The following is a 15,240-nucleotide window of genomic DNA, read 5'->3' on the forward strand; positions in this document are numbered from 1 at the left end:
ACTCCTTACTTGTGCCTTGTAGATGGTGGAAAGGCTTTGGGAGTCAGGAGGTGAAACAGTCATCGCAGAATACCCAGCCTCTGACCTGCTCTTGTAGCCACAGTATTTATATGGCTGGTCCAGTTAAATTTCTGGTCAATGGTGAACCCCAGGATATTGATGGTGGGGATTCGGCGACGGTAATGCCGTTGAATGCCAAGGGGTGGTGGTTAGACACTCTCTTGTTGGAGATAGTCGTCGCCTAGCACTTGTGTGGCGCGAATGTTACTTGCCATTTATCAGCCCAAGCCTGAATGTCATCCAGGTCTTGCTGCATCCAGGCATGGACTGCTTCATTTTCTGAAGAGTTGCCAATGGAACTGAACACTGCAAACATCAGCGAACATCCCCACTTCTGACCTTATGATGGTGGGAAGGTCACTGATGAATCAGCTGAAGATAGTTGGGCTTAGGACACTGACCTGAGTAACTCCTGCAGCGATGTCCTGGGCTGAGCTGATTGACCTCCAACAACCACAACCATTATCCTTTGTGCTAGCCAGTGGAGAGTTTTTCCCCCGATTCCCATTGACTTCAATTTTACTAGGGTTCCTTGATGCCACACTCAGTCAAATGCTGCCTTGATGTGAAGGGCAGTCACTCTCACCTCACCTCTAGAATTCAGCTCTTTTTTCCATGTTTGAACCAAGGCTGTAATGAGGTCTGGAGCTGCGTGGTCCTGGAGGAACCCAAACTGTTGAGCAGGTTATTGGTGAGTAAGTGCCGCTTGATAGCACTGTCGACAACACCCTCCATCACTTGTCCTTCTTTCTGTGGACAGGACATACATGGGCAATTTTCCACATTGTCGGATAGATGCCAGCGTTGTAGCTGTACTGGAACAGCTTGGCTAGAGGCGCGGCTAGTTCTGGAGCACAAGTCTTCAGCACGACAGCAGGGATATTGTCGGGGCCCACAGCCTTTGCTGTATCCAGTTTCTTGATATCACGTTTCAGATAAAGGTTTGACTTTTATTTTCTAGTTTTGCAGACATTTGTTTTTAGCTTGAGAAAAGTCAGACTTATCAACTTATTTTCCAACATAAATATTATTTCAAAATCCAAGTCCGCGAGAATCTGGGGAAATTAATGTCTGAATAACTCTGTTGAGGTACTTCATTAACTCTGCTCAAAAAGGTTGCAACTTGGATCACTGTCCAAGGTTTAGAAGGATGCTTATGCATTTTTTGATCGTATCAAAGATGTGGCTAGGATCAATCAGCTTGCATGGAATGCAAAGTACTCTCTTAACTGCTTTGGACTACAGATCTTAATTTCCAGTGGATGTAATTTTCTATGTACAACAACATTTCATTCAGGTAACAAATAGTGCATTTCAGTCCCCTTTCTCATACATTGACCGGATTAATGTAAGGGAGTGGGGAGACAAAGCGCTTAAATCATCCATTGTGTCTGAATACTAGGCTGTGTTATAGGTATATAAATACAATGTTAGATTTGGGAGTGCAGAAGGAGCTGCATCAGTATCAATTAGAGTCATGGAAGGTGATTTTTAACTCCCGCCGGAAACCAGGCAATACGGGAGTTGAAATTGAAGTGCAGACTTACCGCTACTCTTCCGCCCTGCAACCACTTTCCCACTGCTGGCTTAATGGGTGGCTGAGGTGCCCATCTAACTCAGGTAGCAGCTTCATGAATGCATTTGAATTAGGTTCCTATTACACAGATAGAATCCTAAAGCCATTTTTACGGCCTACTGGGCGAAGGCTCCACTCAGGAAAACCCGTCAGCTAAGAAGTGAAGGCCCTCAAAGATGGCGGGGGGGGGGATTATTTCTGTGGGGCCAGGAGGGGAGGGTTTCCGGCAGGAATGGGGCGGTGAGTCGATTTTTGCTATTTTATAGGCCCATCTGCCTTGTTCCCACTGGGCGGGTTGGCTTAAGATCACCCCGTTATGGTTTTTTTGCAATATAAAATACATATTATATTGCAATTTTTTTACACTAATATTGCATTGCCCAAAGTAGCCTACATAATTAAAGAAATGTGTAATGAAATCACCTTTAGAAAAATGTAATTTTCCATTTTAACCTGCCTGACAGTACTTAAAACTAAAAATCCTAAGCAGACACGATCACTGAATTATTCCGGTTTCTAATAAAAACTTCAGCAGCCTTTATTTATCTAGCTCTTTGACGACAAAGAGAGAAAATGTCTTTAATTAACTAGGTTATTGGTAACTTGGTGGTTTCCTGAATTCCTATCTGAATAAAAAATTTAGTACATTTGCAAAAGTGAATGCAACAGAAACCCCGACAGTAAATGATTTCGGTCCTGCTGCTTCGTCTTTGTGATAATGGTCCCTTGGCAATGGCCTGCACTCCAGATTAGGCCAGGCCCTGCAGCACGCAATGGCCTGCACTCCAGATTAGGCCAGGCCCTGCAGCACGCACACAGTCTTGAGGCAGGCGAGAGAGCACAATCTCTCCGGCTATGAACTACTACCCAAAATGAACACTTTTTAAAGCTGGTGCCGCCCCCCCGGGGGTTTTCACCTGATCATGACTTATCCCTTCTGCGTGCGTGCTACATTGTGCCTGCACAGACTAGGTAAGCTGCATAGGGTTGTGGGGCAATTTTTAAAGGCCGCAAAAATGGGTGAGCTTTACAGGCACCACATGGGTGGCACAAAACGTGCATCTAAAACGGCAACAGCTTGTACAAAATGCCAACACTTGGCACCGAGGAGAGTTGCACATAGCTTAAAGATCAGAAGGATTAACAAGGAAAGCAGTGCATTTCCACTGGCTGTCTCGATCTTTATGTAGTGGTTGCAAGCTACATCAAAGCAATAATAGATTTGTAAATTTGAATATATTCCCAGGATCCACTTTGAAAATGATTTAAAAAAAAACTCCTTTCCCTCGAACTGAAGGAAGCATCAACTTATTAAATTCCTTTGCTAAATCCTAGGAAATACACATGGCTGGGATTTTATAGTTAGTGTATATTTTTAACAGGTTAAGCGCCTTCCTAATATCACATCTGTACTCCCTCCTTTATCAAATCGCACTTGATTTTTATGGATGAAATCAGGCAGTAGCTGCTCTCATCTTTCAGCTAATGTTTTGGCATGCTGACTACATATGCTCTAGTCAAGCTGCACATTCAGTACTGGTTTCAGTTTTGATTATCAAATAAGACTGATCCTGGCTGACAGAGGATTGAACTGCGAGGTGGAGCTAGAAAAACTCCGAACATCTGCCTCAAAAGGAGCTGAATGACAGGGAACATGATAGGGATTTGTAAGCTACGAAAGAGAATAGATAAAGTTAAACCACAATTTTAATAAAATTACTGCAGGACATAGCTACACGTTGGCAACAGGCAAGTTTGAGATGGTTATCAAGAAGCACTTCTTCATGTAAAGAATAATAACGGGAATGATTTTCAGGTAGGGCAGTGGAGGTAAAACTGTGGAAGAGGCAGTTAGCTGCTGTGGTGGGGGCAATACAGCTTTCCTTTCACTTTTCGCTAAACTGGAAATTTGAATGGTCAAAAGTTAAAGTATTAAAACTACATGGGCAAGCCAGAAAACTATCTTCTCAAGGCCACCAAGAACTCAGTGAGGATGATACCAATTGACTGCAACAGGACATGGAAAGGCTAGCAGAATGGGCAGACAAGTGGCAGATAGAATTTTACAGAGAAGTGTGAGGTGATGCATTTTGGCAGAAGGAACAGGAACAGTCACGGTCCATCATCAAAGACCCTACCCACCCCAGCCACAGTCTGTTCGCCCTCCTGCCATCTGGGAGACGCTACAGATGCATTCACACCCGTACGACCAGATTTAGGAACAGCTTCTTTCCCAGGGCTGTCATCCTACTTATTATGTCCGTGTATGATTGAGACACGGACAGCAGGAGTTGAACAAAACAAGTCTTTACTGAAAGGAGTCAATCGGGAAACTGAAACTACAGAGGCTTTTATACAGGGGTGGTCACTGCCGGTACTGCAGTCTGAGACCAGTTATTCTCTTAAAGGTACATACACAACAATTCCTCCCCTTTTAGATAAACAGTACATAACATTCATTTAACAACTAAATGATAACTAATTACAATCACAATTACGGTTGCTAGATACATTGGTTAAGTTTAAGCAATTATAAGTTCAGTCTTTGAGGAGGCTTCCTGATTCTGTCTGAATAACGCCTCTTTGGGATATCAGGTTCCTCTGGCAAGGTTGAGTCGGGATCAATGTCGTTGTTTGGTTCATCTGCTTCCAATATCACCGATTCTGCGGTAGCTGCAATTGGTACGTCGATTTCATTACCAGGTGTATCAGATCGTGGTGTGGAGTTGACGTTTTCCAGTGACTCTAGAATCTGGTCAGCATGGCGTCTTACAATGCTCTCTCCAACGTCCACGGTATACATGAGAGGTCCTTGTCGTGTACAAATCGTTCCTGGCTGCCATTTCTCAGTGCGGTAGTCCCGGGCCAAAACCGGTTGACCCATCTTAAAACTCCTGGTCGGCCTTTCATTCATATTCTGAAACTGCCTGTTCTCCACATCTCTTCGGACGTTTGGCTTAACCAAATCCAAGCGGCATCGTAGTCTTCGATTGAAGAACATCATGGCTGGAGTTTGGTTGGTAACTGCATGTGTCGCATTCCGGTAGGCAAACAAGAAGTTGTCCACCTTGTGTTGTAGGGGTATATCTTCCTTGTGTTGTAGGGGTATATCTTCATTACACATTGCCTTGATAGCCTTCTTGAATGTTTGAACAAACCTCTCGGCCAATCCATTAGTGGCTGGATGATATGGGGCAGATGTGTAATGCTTAACACCATTGTTCTTTAAGAACCTCCGGAACTCTTCAGACACAAACTGTGGTCCATTGTCAGAGCAAATCTGTTCAGGCAGCCCATTCCTGGCGAATATGGTTCGTAAAACTGTGATAGTTTTTTCCGGGGTGGTTGAGGACATTTTAATTACCTCTGGCCACTTTAAATGTGCATCCACCGCAATTAAAAACATCGAGCCCATGAAGGGACCAGCAAAATCAATGTGCACCCTTTGCCATGGAGATGAGGGCCACTCCCATGGATGTAGAGGAGCTTGTGGTGGGGCGTTTTGGACCTTCTAGCATCCTGCACAGCTCTTGGTCATCTCTTCGATTTCTCTATCGATTCCCGGCCACCACACAAACGCTCTGGCTAAGTTCTTCAGTTATACCCCACCCAGATGACCCTCATGAAGCTCATGGAGCACTCTATCCGTCAACTTTGGTGGAATTACTACTCTGGATCCACACATCAAGGTTCCTCTGCACACTGACAGCTGTTTTCTTCTCGGCGAGAAAGCTGGCAGCAGTGGTTCGCCATGTGCTGGCCATCCATTCACCGTTAAATCATAGACCCGTGATAGTGTCGGGTCATTCCATGTTTCCTTTTCTATGTTTGCATTCGTCACAGGGAGACATTCGACTATGGTCGAGTGGAATAACTCCATTGGATCCACTGCAAGGTCTTCTTCTTCTACCGTCGGCAACGGTAGGCGTGACAATCCATCAGCATTCCCATGCTGTTTAGTTCCTTTGTACTCGATGTCATATTGGTGTGCCCCTAGGAAAAGGGACCACCTCTGCAGCCGTTGTGCTGTCATTATCGGTACGCCCTTCTGAGGGTTGAAAATGGAGACAAGAGGTTGATGATCGGTTAGTAGAGTAAATTTATGACCGCGCAGGTAGTGATTGAACTTCTTCACCCCCCACATTAGCTGAGTGCCTCTCTGTCAATCTGGGCGTAGTTACGCTCGGCAGAAGTTAACGAGCGTGACGCAAAAGCTATCGGCCTCTCTAAACCATCAAGGAATTTATGTGACAGTACGGCCCCAATGCCGTAGGGAGACACATCACACGCCAGTCTGATCGGCAGTGCTGGGTTGTAGTGAGCCAATACTTCTCTTGAAGTGATTAAGTCCTTACTCTTCTGAAAGGCCCGCTTACAGTCATTGCTCCATTTCCATGCTACTCCCGTTCGTAGCAGGGCGTTCAGTGGGTGCAGGATTGTCGACAAATTCGGCAAAAACTTATGGTAGTAATTCACCAATCCGAGGAATGACCTCAGTTGCGACACATTTTCAGGCGCTGGGGCCTTAACAACCGCTTCAATTTTGTCAGGGGACTTATGTAACCCCTCTTCATCAATCACGTGGCCACAATACGATATCTGTTTCTTAAAAAACTCGCACTTGGTGCGGTTGGCTCGTAGCCCATGTTCCCGTAGTCTAGTGAGCACCTGTTCTAGGTTGTTAAGGTGTTCACTGTCATCTTCACCTGTCACAAGGATGTCGTCCAAGTAACACTGAGTCCCCGGAATCCCTTGCAGGACTTGTTCCATCGCTCTTTGCCATATCGCCAGAGCTGATGCTACTCCGAATACCAATCGATGATACTGGTAAAGACCTTTGTGAGTGTTTATCGTGCGATACTTCCTAGAGGATTCTTCAACCTCCATCTGCAAATATGCTTGTGCTAGGTCAATTTTTGTAAAACGCTTCCCGCCAGACAGTGAGGCGAAGATGTCTTCTATCCTTGGAAGAGGATATTGTACTGTGTGAAGGACTGGGTTCACCATCACCTTGAAATCCCCACAGATGCGAACCTTCCTTGGCTCCTCAGACTTATTGCTTAACGTTTTCTTCATGACAGGAACGATGGGTGTCGCCCACTCGCTCCAGTCGACCTTAGACAACACGCCTGCCTTCTCTAGATTCTCCAGCTCTGCCTCGACGGCTGGGCGAATTGCATATGGTACCGGTCTTGCTTTGAAAAACTTGGGAATTGCATTCTCTTCTATTTTTATCGAGGCGGTTACGCCTTTAAGAGTGCCCAGTTCTTGTTGAAATACCTCTTTGGCGTTAGCTAAGATTGTTGACAATCGTCCAGGAGTGACGTCTTCATCTTTTTTACCGTCCACTGTCATTGCATGAATGGAGTGCCAATCTAAGCTTATCTTCCTGATCCATTCACGTCCCAATAACGGTGGTCCACCATTTGGCAGTATGTAGAGATACAATTTCTGTATTTTCTTGCCGTTGTATTCGACAGGCACCCTTATTTTTCCTCTGGGGTATACTTTTTGCCCCGTATACGTCATCAAGACGATGGATGTCTCTCTCAAGGGTATGTGTGAGAATAGCCGCTTGTAGTCTCGTCGATTCATGACGGTTAACGCTGATCCTGTATCCAATTCCATTTTAACTTGGGAACCTGCTATCGTGAGGCTGACCCAAATGGTTCGGTGATCCTCTTTTGCGATTACATTGTGAAGTTTGAGACAGCTTAGTCTCCTGTTCCCGGATTCACGATCGCTCATCTGGTCTTCGGAACTACTGTCCGTCATCTTTTGTACTTTCTTGTACGGTTCCTTAGTAGCCTTTTTGTTGTCGCTGGTCTTCTTCCCAGACCTGCAAACTCGTGCAATGTGTCCCATCTTTCCGCATTGCCTGCATATTTTGTCCTTGGACCAGCAGTCCTTCTGGTCATGCTTAGTTCTGCCGCAGCGATAACATTTTGCAAATCCCCGTGTCATTTCGTGGGTGCCGTATTCCTGTGGCTTTTGTTGAATTTCTGCAGCTCCCCTGGCTGCTGCTTCGTACGATACTGCCACGCTGAAAGCCTTATCTAGCGTCAGCTCTTTCTCTGAGAGTAACTTCTTCTGTGTTCCTTCACTCAGGAGTCCACAGACAAATTTGTCCCGTAGTGTATCTGCCAGTCCTGCTCCGAACTGGCAGTGCTTTGATAGCTTGCGCAGTTCCGTAAGGTACTCAGCATTGCTCTCATCTTTATGCTGAGTTCGCCTGTGGAATTTAAATCTTTCGGCTATCAACAGCGGTGCAGGGTTTAGGTGTTCCTGTAGGACAGCAACAATTTCGTTAAAACTCTTCGCCTTCGGTTTGGCTGGAGTAATCAGGTCCCGCAATAGGCCATACGTTCTAGCGCCCATTAAGTTTAGCAATACTGATGCCTTTTTCTCATCGGCTATTTTGTTTGCCTCGCAATATACCTCGACTCTTTCCACATACGTGGTCCAGTCCTCTATTGTATTATCAAAGGCAGTGATACAGCCAGTCTTCGGCATCTTGAAAATCTAAAATGGCGCCTCCCGCGCTTTGCCTTCTTCCCCGCTGATAAAGATGGCGCCTCCTGCGCTTTTGCCTTCTTCCCCGCTGTTGCTAGCGCTGCTTTCCGCGGTTTCTGTTGCAACCTGCAGCTCCTCGTGGTTTCCTGCGCGTTTAATGTTTTTTTTTCCCGTCGTGGAACAACCCTGTGGGACTCTTGCCTCCCTCTTCTCGGGTCTATACGCAGCCCTGCTTCGTAGCACCGGCCGCGCCCTGTGTGCTCCACCCTCTCTCTCTCCTCTTACCGACAACGCTGCTCGGCCCCGTTGCAAGCAACCCGCTCGAGTTCACGACCGCCGCAGCCCAGGAAGGATCAGTGTACTACCTGCCACCAGCCCGATTAGCTGAAGCAGCGTCGACAGGAACCAGGCCCCGCTTTCAACAGCTTCTCCAGCAATCTTCAACTCCGCTAACACAGGGGCGGATGCCCACGGTCAACGCCCATTTCTACTGCTTCTTTCTTCCTTCTGGCCTCGACCTCTGCTCACTTCGCTGCAGGAATGGATCCCAGGAGGTGGTGCAGACTGTAGGTAAGTTCATATCTGCTCGTCGGCAGTATTATGTCCGTGTATGATTGAGACACGGACAGCAGGAGTTGAACAAAACAAGTCTTTACTGAAAGGAGTCAATCGGGAAACTGAAACTACAGAGGCTTACTAGCGCCTTTTATACAGGGGTGGTCACTGCCGGTACTGCAGTCTGAGACCAGTTATTCTCTTAAAGGTACATACACAACACTACTGAACTCCACAAATAAACAAACTCTAAAGCCTGCACATCTGCCAATGCACTTTATTAGGGTTATGTTTATGTTAGTGTATTACAAGCCAAATGTATGTTGAATGTTTAAATGTCTTAATCTAAATGTACACTCTCGGGAGCCGCAAGCCTACATTTCGTTGTACTGCACTTGTGCACTAACAATGACAATAAAGTTTATTATTATTATAATATACACTTAATGGCACAGTTTTAAAGAGTGTGCAGACATAGAGGGACCTGGGAGTTAATGTGTATAGGTCCCTGAAGGTGGCGGGACATATTGATTGAGAGAGTGGTTAGCAAAGCATATGGAATCTTGTGCTTCATAAATAGAGGTATTGAGTACAAAAGTAGAGATGTTATGCTGAACCTTTATAAAGTGCTGCTTAGGCCACAACTGGAGTATTGCATCCAGTTCTGGTCACCACACTTTAGGAAGGATGTGAAGGCCCTTGAGAGTGTGTAGAAGAGATTTACCAGAATGGTTCTGGGGATTGCTACAAGGACAGGTTGGAGAAGCTGGATTTGTTTTCATTAGAGCAAAGGAGGTTGAGGGGTGATTTGATAGAGGTGTACAAGATTATGACGGGTTTGGATAGGCTAGACGGGGAAAGGCTGTTCCCACTAGTTGATGGTACAAGGACTAGGGGACACAGATATAAGGTTTTGGGCAAGAGATACAGGGGGGGATGTGAGGAAAACTTTTTTACGCAGCGAGTGGTGAGGACCTGGAACTCACTGCCGACAGACGTGGTGGAAGCAGAGACACTCAATGTTTTCAAGGGGAGACTGGATAGGCACTTGAGGGAAATAAACTTGCAGGGCTACGGGGATAGAGTGAGGGAATGGGACTGACTGGGTTGCTCTACAGAGAGCCGGCATGGACTCGATGGGCCGAATGGCCTCCTTCTGTGCCGTCATGACTCTATGACATGTATCACTTCCCTACTGCACTACCATCATAGAGATGTTTAGCCAAGATTTCCTCTTTGCATCAAACCTGTAGGGATTCAATTAATTTTTTTAAAGGGGAATCTAAGTGCTTTTGTTGTAGTTTCAACTACAGGTGCTTCTGTGGTGTGAGCTGTGACATGGCACTCTTGCCCTTGAGTCAGAGGTTGTGGGTTCAATTTGCACTCCAGAAACTTGAGTACAAAAATCTAGGCTGACACTCCAGTGCAATACTGAGGGAGTGCTGCACTATCTGAGGTGCCATCTTTTGGATGAGGCGTTAAACCGAGGCATTGTCTATCCTCTCAGGTGGACGTAAAAGATCCCAGTGTCCTGGCCAACATTTATCCCTCAACCGGTATCAAAAAAGATGATGTGGTCATTATCACATTGTGGGACCTTGCTGTGTGCAAATTGGCTACTGCGTTTCCCACATTAAAACAGTGACTGAACTTCAAAAATACTTCATTTGCTGTAAAGTGCTTTGGAACATCCCAAGCTCGTGAAAGGCGCTATATAAATGCAAGTCTTTTTTTTCTTTTAGTAAAGGGAAAACTTGTCAAGACATTGACCATATATGTACACAGAGATGGTTTCCTCTCTGTTTACGCAAAATATTTGCACTAGGAATGTTGTTACACTTGCACAAAGGGATATTTTTCCTCTTGAACTACAGGTATAAATCATCAGACATTTAAAAGGACAGGTAGATCTGAAGTGGTCCAAATTTAGACTTTTCTGAATTAGACCAATGTGTACCTTGGATTTTCTGCTCATTGGTAGTACACTGCAAACTGTAATACAAGTAGATTTGAAAGAAGAGGAAGCGTTACAGTTCTGAGGTAAATTACTGCAAATTAAAAAAATAAAAGTGTAACCTATTGGGATATAACATGCCAATTATGACAATAAAATATAATTTACATTTGTAAATTATGTTAATTAAAATATTTTTTCCATATAATTCAAAAATGACATGACCTATCTGTATGAAACTCAAAGCATATAAGTGCTCTGTTATTAGGAATAGCACTGATGAGTTATGTTAATTAAGCCCAATTTACATACAGAAATTAGGTCAATTGGAAAAGTCTTTAATGGATTTGTCTAAACTGTACTATTTTAGCAAATCTTGGAGAATATAGATGCTAAGCTGTTTTGGATAACATATTAATGATTAGATTAATTAAATCTAATTTACACTTGCAGATTAGTTGCTGTGTTGGGGAAAAAATAGATTTCTGCTAAATTGCTTATATTTTTGTCAAACTCAAAAATTCAAATGTTACAGTATTAAGGATCATATTTTAGTAAATTATTTAAATTAGTCATAAATTTCATTTTAAAGTTACATGAATTACAAAATACAGCTCACTGTAACTCCAGATTTGTACTTCCTCAGACCGATTATAAGTGCCTCCACCCAGTGTAAATACCAGGATTCCACAACCAGCCTTCCCCTTTCTCCTATACCCTGGTACTACCCCAATACTCATACATCCAATGCCCCCTCCCCATCACAGGCACACCTCATCCTCTCCAATACACCCACACCTCAAAGTGTATTTAAAAAATGTTTCCCTTCTCCTATTCCCCCACCTCCAGCCTCTCTCCCAGATGCAACATTTTTTAAATAATAAGCCAGGCCCTGGCCACTGTTTACAGCCAGCAGCAATTGTTTTTTTTAATTAGACGCTGTTCAATATGCTTGGCAGCAAGTGCTTCAAATTAGGCCCTATTCCCTGGCCCAATCCAGTCTAGACTCCCTCTTTATGTTCTGCTGCCAACAATCCAGTCCACTTCTCAGGCCCGCTGCTAGCTACAATTCTTTTTACATTTCTGGCCTGCTTAAGGGAACAACAGAAAGGTGGACGGGGATTAGAGTCAGATAGGGAAATGGGGGAGCGGATTAAAGAAGGAGGGTGATGATGGGTGGTATATGAAGACCTATTGAAAGGGGAGAAGAAAATGTATGAAGGTGATGAAGGAGAAGAGGTTCGGGGTAGTTAAAGAGCTGAGGATTTGGTGGAGGGTTGACGGAAGAAGATCAGGGCAATGAGATGGTAGGAGTGTGGGAGAAACAGGGCAGGTGCCTGGATCGATACAATGAGAAGGCATTTTCAAAGATAGGAGTACAATGGCAAGAGGAATCCACAGTGGGACTTGAACCCCTATAACCTTATGATTCAGAGGTGAGAGTGCTATCCACTGAGCAAAAGCTGACACATAAATGGAGCAAGAGGAGGAAGCAATACATGTATATTAAGAAGTGGAAGGGGTAGAGGAGGCACTGAAAGCAATGACATTGTGATAGGGGAAGTGGTAGGAGACGCAGCGGGAGCCACCAGGTGCAGCAGAAGCAAATAAGATGGTAAAAGGGAAAGTATTAGTGTCATGGAGGTAGGGAGCAGTTGACGGAGAGGAGCGTGAGGAGCTGCTGGAAATATGGCAGGGCAGGTGACAGGGTGTCATCACCTTCAGATGACTTTCCACTACAAGCCTGTAGTCATGTAATGCCACCACCCATAAGCTCAAAGCTGGCCTGTACACCGACTCAGATCCCTCTCCACCCAAAGACTACCTACAGCCCTCCCCCATCATATCTGTGCCCAAGCACCTGCAGCTCCAACCGACAAAAGAACAAAAGAAAGAGAAGGTAAAAGAAAAAAAAAGAAAGCTAACAGCACATGAAGAACAACAGATGAACACTGAGGAAGAAAGAAACAAAATATGACAGAAAGGAGGCATTAAACAGAAATATACAATGGCTACGAGATAAGGGAAGCAAGACAGAGAACTTGCAACACAAGGACATCAGAGGCAGGTGAGTCAAACAATGTATGCTTCAACTTATCATGAACAATAGCATAACAGGCAAACTTAATTACAAAACTCTCTATGTTAATATTCCAGAGAAAATACCTCCACACTTCAAATCCATTCCTTCCCTGCCAAAACTTCAAATTCTTCTCATAGCAACCCATTTCCTCTCTCTTCATCCCCAGCTTATACACAAACATATATTTCAATAGTTCCATACATTTCATATGAACTTATTTGAAGTTCCATTCTTCTTATTCACAAAACTCCAATTATATAAAAAGCTTCCAGTGTACAGTTTTGTCTTGCAATTAATTATTTTTCATTCCTTCTTTTTTAACCAAGATTCATTTTAACCAAGATTCCTTTTATCTCCAACACCAAAAAATACCAGCTCAACAATACACTCTCCAGTACACTGTATAATTCTCCATTCTTTATTGCACACATTAGCTGGGTTAGCCAACCCTTCAACACAGCACAGACTGTAGCCTACAAAGCAAGGTAAGTAGTGGCCAAATTGGAGAGTGAGGAGGCTGCTAGGAAGCCCTCTTCCTCCATGGAGGACCTCAGGGGTGTTACTCTCCATCCTGGAGTCTACCTCCACCTTCCCCATGCTGACTCCGGCAAGAGGCGGTGATACAGGTAGACGGGAAGGAAATCCGTTAAGACCCATGCCCAACTCGCCAGCTGCTGTGATTTATATGCAGCAGGTGGGAAAAGAGAAATGATGGTCCTGGCGGGGGCGGGGGAAGGTGATTCAAGTCGAGCGGTGAGGTGGTGGTAGGCCTCACTGTCCGGATTTTGCATCATTCCCCACCGCTATCCCACCCAACATCGGGTGAGATTGCGGAGGAGAATCTAGCCCTTTATGTGGAATATAATGCACACAGCTATAGAATTCGAACCTCAAAGTATCACTAACACTTCCATAATAGCTTGCAATAAAAATGCAATTTGACTGATTCAATCACGGTAAATCAGTGACCATAATATTATATTGTATATTACATGAGATAAAACAAAGTGTCCACTGACGCACTGTGAACAATGACACAGCTGATCTGTTAGTGGAAATAACATTTTGAGACTATTTAAAGCACAGTAATTACACAATGGAAAATTAAGATTTGCAAATATTTCTATTTATTAAACACTTTTAAGACCTTCACCAATCAGTTCAGTAAAATCTGAAGGACTGCACTTGGATCCAATTCTACAGTTAAAGAGCATGGACATATAAAGTACAATTTTCCAAGCGTGTTTCTTATGCAGAGTATTGCCCGTCAGTAGTGTATATTGAGAAATCTTGGGCCTGTTTCCAATGATTTTTTGGGCACAGAAAATTGTGAGGCATGCACCGGCATTTTCCTAATACGTGTGCCCAGCAGGTGCGGTTTTGTGCCAGACGATTCAGAAAATCTGTAGGGTGACATCCCCTGCAGAAAAAAAAACCTGATCCCAAAAACAGCTTGAAGCTTGCTAATTTTATAATTCTGTTCTCTAATATTGTACCCACACCCAACTTGAATGATTTGCTTACATCTACATTATCTGTTCCTCTCAGCATTTTCAAAACCTAAATGTGTTCCTATCGATCTTCTTTACTCCAATGAAGACAAGTTCAGCCTCCCTTTATAACTCAAGATTTCCAGGTCTCAGAATCATCTTCATTGCATTACTCTGATTCCTCTGCAAGGTATCAAAGTTCTTTTGATGGAAGGGCACCCACAGTTCACATAATATTTCTTTTACTTTTAAACACCCTTAACTTCAAGAAACAACTGTTTCAATGGGCATCCCAGGATTAAAACTCCAACCATTAGGCAATGATCATTCACTATTACAATGTGATAGAAATAATAGTTTGCGATATAAGCAGTCAAACTATTTTAGAGATATCTTGGGTGATCTGCAATCAAATAGGGTTTACTTTTCTGAGATAAAATTTTTCTCTAAGTGCTTGCCTGACACACCTTAAATATTACTATCAGTCAAATTGAAATGAATGGAAATGAAAATCAGGCAGTTTCCATCATGGGTGGCTAATCCACAATGCCAGTTTAATGCCCGTACGGCAGGTTCAAAATCTATCAGTGTCTCATAATCCATTGACATTTTTTTTTAAATCAACTGCAAAACTGCTGACCTTAACCAGGTCAGAGTTCAATCTTTGCATCCACATCTGTCTTCCCACCTCCCATGTACACAGATACTTTGAAGGAGAAATTCGACTTGCACATAATCCGGACTGCATGTGGGTGGAGAGATTGTTCCGTGCCGGTCTGAGGCCCGAGCCAACTTCTGCGTTTAGCCTCGTTTGAATTGGAGCAGAGAGCTTCAGGTGCCCCAATGCAACTTGTTGGTCGGTGCTTGATGGAGCCAGAGCAGACGCCAAGCTGGCCCATGGGTAGGTCCTGGGGGAGAATGGGAAGTGCATGCCCAGGCCAACAGCAACTGCAGTATTTTTCCAGAGCCAGAAGTACTCCTGCTCCTTCTGGCACCACCAACATAGAAC

At 44.2% G+C, this 15,240-nt stretch overlaps 1 protein-coding gene across 1 annotated transcript in view; it reads right to left on the reverse strand.

Annotated features, from left to right (window-relative positions):
- Positions 1–15,240, reverse strand: part of LOC147107487 (interleukin-1 receptor accessory protein-like 1) — a 1,486,384-nt gene that overhangs the window by 941,233 nt on the left and 529,911 nt on the right. The gene's annotated exons all lie outside the window — the stretch shown is intronic.

The sequence above is a fragment of the Somniosus microcephalus genome, chromosome 14 (genome assembly GCF_052327205.1).
Source record: "Somniosus microcephalus isolate GS21.2 chromosome 14, FLI_Smic_1.0, whole genome shotgun sequence".
In the NCBI taxonomy this organism is placed as follows: Eukaryota; Metazoa; Chordata; class Chondrichthyes; order Squaliformes; family Somniosidae; genus Somniosus; species Somniosus microcephalus.